General features: G+C 37.6%; 1 pseudogene; it reads left to right on the top strand.

Moving 5' to 3' along the window:
- Nucleotides 1-1,486: 1,486 nt before the first annotated feature.
- On the top strand, nt 1,487-1,605 carry LOC129417309 (5S ribosomal RNA; annotated as a pseudogene).
- The last annotated feature ends 5,451 nt before the right edge of the window (nt 1,606-7,056 follow it).

Raw genomic sequence — 7,056 nt, 5'->3', positions numbered from 1 at the left:
AAGGAAGTCAGAGACTTTTATGAGAATCTATTTAAAAGAGAAGAAATAAATGAAAAAGGAAATTTTTTTTAATAGAACAGATTGAAGAACGTGTAAATGAAGAAAATAAAATATTGTGTGATGCAGAGATACAAATAGAGGAAATAAAGGAAGCAATAATGCAGTTAAACAATGGGAAAAGCCCTGGCTTAGATGGTCTAATAGCTGAATTTTATAAGGTTTTTAAGGATATTTTAGCACCTATTTTAAAGGAAATTTTTGAAGCAATATTTGAAAAGAATGAAGCTACACAACAAATGAGAATGGGTTTAGTAAAATTAATATATAAAAAAAAAGGGAGATAAAAATGATCTGAAGAATTTTAGACCTTTAACAATGTTAAACACAGATTTTAAAGTATTGGCCAAGGTTTTAGCAAATAGATTAAAAAAAGTTTTACCCAGCATAATTAAAACAAATCAAGCTTATGGTGTTGAAGGTAGAGACATTACAGATACAATAAGCAATATAAGAGATAAAATACATTACATGAAAGAAGAAAAGAAGGATGGATATGTCATAAGTGTCGATTTTGAAAAGGCTTTTGATAGAGTAGAACATGAATTTTTATTTGGAGTTTTAAAAAAGTTTGGTTTTGGAGAGAATTTTTTAAAATGGATGAAGTGCTTGTATAATGGGGCAATGAGTTGTATTAAATGTAATGGTTTTATCACTGAATGTTTTAACATAACAAGATCGATTAAGCAAGGATGTCCGCTTTCTGCACAGCTTTATAGTCTAGTGACTGAAGCCTTGGGGTTAGCGATAATGAAAGAAAAAGAAATAAATGGAATTAAAATAGGAGAAATGGAGCAAAAAATTTACCAATATGCAGATGATACAACATTAATTTTAAAAGATATAGAGAGTGTTACCAATGCAATGGAAATTATTAAAAAATATTGTGAAGGTTCGGGTGCTAGAGTTAATATGGAAAAACCGGTTGTAATGAGAATTGGAAATGCAAGAACTTTACCAGAAAATTTTTATTTCCGAGATCAACAAGAAATGAAAATTTTAGGAATAAGAATAGGACAAGATGAAAAGAATATCAAGGAATTTATGTGGGATGAAGTTATCGAAAGTATGGAAAGAAGGTTGGAATGGTGGAAACAAAGAAGGTTGAATTTATAGGGAAAGGTGTTAATTGCAAATACATTGATGTTATCAAAAATGTGGTATATTTTAGGAGTCATACCAATGGGAAGATGGCATGTTCAAAGATTAAAGAAATATGTACTTAATTTTATTTGGGAGGGGAAGCCACCAAGAATTGCATATAACACACTAATAGGAGCAACAGATAAGGGAGGAATGGGACTTATAGACCCAGAAATAAGGGAAAAAAGCATGAGAGTTAAAGTTGTTAAGAAATTTTTAAATAACGATTTTAACGCAGAATGGAAAACATTAGTCTTGAAGTGGCTCTCAAATCGAATCAGCGCTCGCTTACGGCCACACCACCCTGAGCACGCCTGCTCTCGTTTGATCTCGGAAGCCAAGCAGGGTCGGGCCTGGTTAGTACTTGGATGGGAGACCGCCGGGGAATACCAGGTGCTGTAAGCATTTAATTATTTATTTAATTATTTATTCATATAATTTTTTTTCCATAAATGCATCCTTTGTGTAAGCGTTCGCCGATGGCATGGCGTTGCCACATTAGTCTTGAAGTGGCTCTCGAATCGAATCAGTTTTCGCTTACGGCCACACCACCCTGAGGGCGATAGAGAGCAATCAGGAAGTGAGTTGGCTGCAGTAGAGAGAGGAAGGCTCTCTCATTCTTTGTTTGTTTATTTTGTGTTTTGAATATCTTTTCGTATAAGTTATTGATTGTTTGTAATACACTTTTTATGTTTAAACCACCTAACAGCAGCTTTTAGCTGTCTGGAGGGTGGTTTCATTTTTTTTGTTTGGTTTGTTTTTCGTCGTTGGGTTTGTTTTTGTTCAAATGGATGGATCTTCGGCTAAAGACTCGGAAATGGCGGCAGAGAAACGGAATGGCAACGACAATGGATTTGAACATCAACCACGAGCTGGAAATGAAAAGGATACAGGTGCAAGGAAATGTTTTGAGAAAAGGATTTACATGAAGGAAGCAACGGTGATTGTGAATGTGGATAATGCTAATGGAGCAAAAGCAGAGGATTTAATTAAAGCAATTGTGGGAAAAATGGGCAAAGGTAATATTCTGGCGGTGAGGCCAAGACAAAATAAGGAGTATGAACTGACTTTAGAGAACGAAGAACTGTGTGACAATTTGATGGATGGACTACTGATAAATGGAGCATGCTGTGAGGTGAGAAAACTTCAAAACCGGGAATATGTTCTTTCCTTCATGCATTTGCCTGTTTACCTGAATGATGATGAAATTTTAGCAAAATTAGAAGGTTGGGAAGTGTTGCCCATTTCAAATATTAAGAGAAGGGTATATCCGGGCACTACAATCGAGGATGGAACAAGGTTTGTGAGAGTGAGGTTCCCCAGGGAAGTGGGCTCATTGCCGTATAGCACTAGGCTGGAAACAGCAGAAGGGCCGCAATATTTCAGGGTGATGCACAGTCATCAGGTTAAAAACTGTCGACTGTGCATGAGCCCTGAACATTTATTGAAGGAGTGCCCTGAGTTTAAGTGCTATAAATGTGAAGAGAGGGGTCACTTTGCGAGAGATTGCAATGCCGTTAAGTGCCCGGATTGCCAAGATTATTTAAACAAATGCGAGTGTTGGATGGATGAAGGGGAAGGAGGTGAAGGGGAAGCGAACGCTTGCATCCTTTCTGTAAGCGTTCGCCGATGGCATGGCGTTGCCACATTAGTCTTGAAGTGGCTCTCGAATCGAGTCAGCCCTCGCTTACGGCCACAGCACCCTGAGCACGCCCATTGTTGCATACCAGGAAGTAGTGTGTTTGGAAAACCAAGAAGTTTGTTGAGGCTTTGTTTAAGGTTTTGTTTATTTAACAGTTTGCTAAAAAGTTTAATAGTGGTATAGTGTTTTTTTTATACCTTAAACCACTCAACCAGCAGCCCTGTGCTGTCTGGGGAGTGTTTTGTGTTATTCGCTTCTGACAAATGAGTCAAATGGATGGATTAACTGGCAAAGACATGGAAATGGTGAATGACCAAGGAAAAGGACAAAGAAGACGAGAATAGATTGAAGAAAACAAGATGGAAAGTAAGAGGATTTATACAAAAGAGGCAACAGTAACTGTGGATATGGGAGATGTTAATGATGGAAGGGCTGAAGATTTAATAAAAGTGTTAGCAGAGAAAATAGGAGTTGGGAAAATGCTAGCAGTAAGACCAAAACAAAACAGATTGTATGAAGTGACTTTGACAAATGAAGAAACCTGTGATGAACTTGAGGATGGACTTGAGATAAAAGGAGTAACATGTGAGGTGAAAAAGCTACAGGAAAGGGAGTTTGCAGTCTCGTTTATGCATTTGCCGGCCTATCTTGAGGACAGAGAAATTGTGGAAAAATTAAACGGGTGGGGAGTTACTCCCACCTCCAGAATAAGAAGAAGATACTACCCGGGGACAGAAATAGAAGACGGTACACTGTTTGTACGGGTGAGGTTCCCCAAGGAGGTTGCATCACTACCGTATAGTACAAGGTTTGAGACAGCAGAGGGAACTCAGCACTTTAGGATCATACATAGTCGTCAGGTTAAAACCTGTTGATTGTGTATAAGTCCGGATCATGTGTTGAAGGACTGCCCGCAGTTTCGGTGCTATACATGTGAGCAACAAGGGCACATTGCAAGAGACTGCATTGCAGTGTTGTGCCCTCATTGTCAAGTAACCTTAGACAAATGTGAATGCTGGACTGCAGGGGAACGAGAGGAAGAAGAGGAGCAACAAGAGGTGGGATTGCAAATGCTGGACGAGACTGCGGGAACCCAAATGCAAGAGAGCAGAGGGGAAGCCAGGGCAGAAGAGATAAAAGAAGTAGAAAGGTTGGAAGACGGAGTGAGCACAACAGAGGAGGCATCCACAAATATGAGAAGTGAGCACATGGAAGGGAAGAACAGGAAAAGAGACAGTGAAATAGAAAAGGACAGTGATACATGTGAGAAAAATAAGAAGCAAAAGGCAAAGAAGGAAGATAAAGGATCTGTAAAGGAGAGAAGACCAGTAGAAGAACAGGATAATGAGGACTTGTATCCACAAATGGACTCAAGGCAAGGATCACAGAATGGAAAACAAGGACAACAGGAGATGGAGGAGGAGACAATGGACAAAACAGAAATGGATAAAGAGGAGATGGGAGGAACAGAGTGGGAAAAGGTGATGACGACCAGAAGAAGACTGACAAAGGTAACCCCAAGTGTAGAATTTGTACAAAAAAGACACTTGACAAGAAAAAAAGGTAATGAAAAGGTGGTTAAAGATACAGTTTGTATTATTTTCGCCGATAGATGGCGCTAGATCAAACAACAACAATGATGTTGTTTACTGATGCTCTGAAGCAGCGTGGAATTATGGGATTTGTAGTCTTTAACTCAACCACTGATGGCTATGAATCAGAGAAATCACGTTGATGGATAAGGTAATCAAGTCTTATAAATGTTGCTTTTGATGAAATCGTTTATTTCATTATGTAAGTTTATATGTGATGTTCAAAATGAAATTTTCAGTCATAGATATTACAGTATTAGTCCAAATTCGATGGTTAACACAGCACAGAATTAAGTTTTCAACTTACAATCTACAATGATTTTTCACATAATGTATTGAGAGTACAAATCTTATTGTGAAGTGTCTTAAAATGACCATTTATATTGCTGTACAATACCTTTGATGTGCATATCGTCCGCGGGAAGACGCGCTGATTACAATCGACACACTAATGTTGTGATCAATATAATAGCATACGTTTTTTGAAGGGTTACGAATCAAAACAACTCACCCATCGCGTAAAACACAAGCAGGATCAGAATACCTTTGATGTGCATATCGTCCGCGGGAAGACGTGCTGATTACAGCAATGTTGTGATCAATATAATAGCATACGTTTTTTGAAATGTTACGAATCTAAACAACTCGCCCATCGCGTAAAACACTAGCAGGATCAGAATCTCAGTCTAGTTAAATGCTGTCGTGAAGCTCTCTCCATCCAGATAATGCAACAACAAATTGATCCTCTCTCGTTTTGTTCCAAACTCTTCTTGGGTCGTTTGGTTGGCCCGTGCGCTTACAGGAGCTGACACAACCAGCGGCAGACGGTAAAGAGTTATCCATAAGTCCATAAGCAAGCGCATAGTTCCGCATTGTCCATGACACTGGCTGCTTCCGAAAACTCAAGGCAGTGAGGACTATGAGGACTTGTTGCCTCGCTCCCTCATGAGGAAATGACTTCGGCCTCGGAGGCCTGAAGGCCGCTCAGAGAAAGGCTTTCCGAAATTCCGACGCACTTCAAAGGCAGCGTGTTTGAAATATGAACAAAGAGCGCTTTTGTGTTAACTAATCACATATTTGAAAACTACAATACTAATTTCTCGCTAGAAATGCAATTAAAATGTGTAAAATGTGAAAATATAAGTTTATTTACACTAAATTTGTGCTCCAGTCGCTTCCTTGGCCGCCATTTTATTTTTTCAAACTCGACCAGTGTTGTCATGTGGGTTACGCCAGTAAAGGCGGTGACAAAGGGTCACATGCATATTAACGTCATTGACAGGAGACTGCACTGCCCCGTGTCAATGTTTTGAATGGAAATTTTCTCACGATTTACTAGTAGTTGAAAACATTACAGATATTGATAGTAATCAGCTGGACAAAACATATAACACTGGCCTAGTGGTTTTTGGACATTTTACTGCAAATATCTTACAAATTGCACCTTTAAAAGACAAGAGTGTGATGAAAACTGTTTTGAGGTTTTAGTGGATCTGGAAGAAGAAAACAAATGAAGTGGACATTATGGACATATATACATTTAATGCTGCTAACTATAGCAGTACTAAATGTTAGAGGTGTGGTAAATAACGAAAATTTTGAACATTTGAAGGTAATATGTAAAAAAGCTAATGTGATATTATGCAGGAAACAAATTGGAGAGAAGAGAGAATGGAGGGTTTAAAAAGGAAATGGAGTGGAGATATTTTTTACAATAATGGTGATGGGAGAAGAGGAAGAGGGGTAGCGATTTTAATCAAAAGAGGAGTGGGAGAAAACATAAAAGTTGTGTATGATGATAAGAAGGGGAAATGTATAGCGATGAAAATAGAAGGAGAGGAATGTATAACTATTTAATATACATGCACCAGTAATTGAAAAAGAAAAAATGTTATTTTTTAGGAAAATTAAGGAATTTGCTGTCAATTTGGGGAATTTTGTTATACCATTTTTAGCAAAATGGATATTTCTGAAGGGATGGTTTTTAAATCTGATAGTGGGAGAAAAGAACTACAAGGTATGATGGAAGAATATGATCTAGTGGATGAATGGCGAGAAAGAAGGTATAAGAGAATTGTCAAGACAACAACTGGTGAAGGACTTCATGTGTAGAAGTAGACTTGATTTTATGTTAAGCAAAAGAGATTTAGTTGGTTTTATTGATGGGATATATTATAAAGAAAAATGTTTAAGTGACCATAAAATTTTATGGGCTGAAATTGATATGAGTGGAATTAAAAGGGGGCCAGGTGTATGGATGCTGAACACAGAGATTTTAAAAACAGAAGGATTTTATATGAAAATAGAAGAATTGATGAAAAAGGAGATGGAAGATCAATTATACAATGAAGATAAAAGGATATGGTGGGATAATATGAAATATGAAATAAGTAAATGCACTAAGGAATATAGTAGGTTGATGCAAAAAGCCAAAAAAGCAGAAGAAAATAGAAGAAGAAGAGAATTGAAGGAAGAGCAAAATAAGGATGGAAAAGATCCACTAAGGATAATACATTTGGAGGAGAAAATAAAAGAAATAGAAGAAAGGAAATGTAAAGGAGCGATGGTAAGAAGTAGAGCAAAGTATATAGTAGAAGGGGAAAAGTGTACAAAATTAATTTT

The sequence above is a fragment of the Misgurnus anguillicaudatus genome, chromosome 21 (genome assembly GCF_027580225.2).
Source record: "Misgurnus anguillicaudatus chromosome 21, ASM2758022v2, whole genome shotgun sequence".
NCBI lineage: Eukaryota > Metazoa > Chordata > Actinopteri > Cypriniformes > Cobitidae > Misgurnus > Misgurnus anguillicaudatus.
Note: the sequence above shows the minus strand (reverse complement) of the source record. Positions and strands in the feature narration are given on the sequence as shown.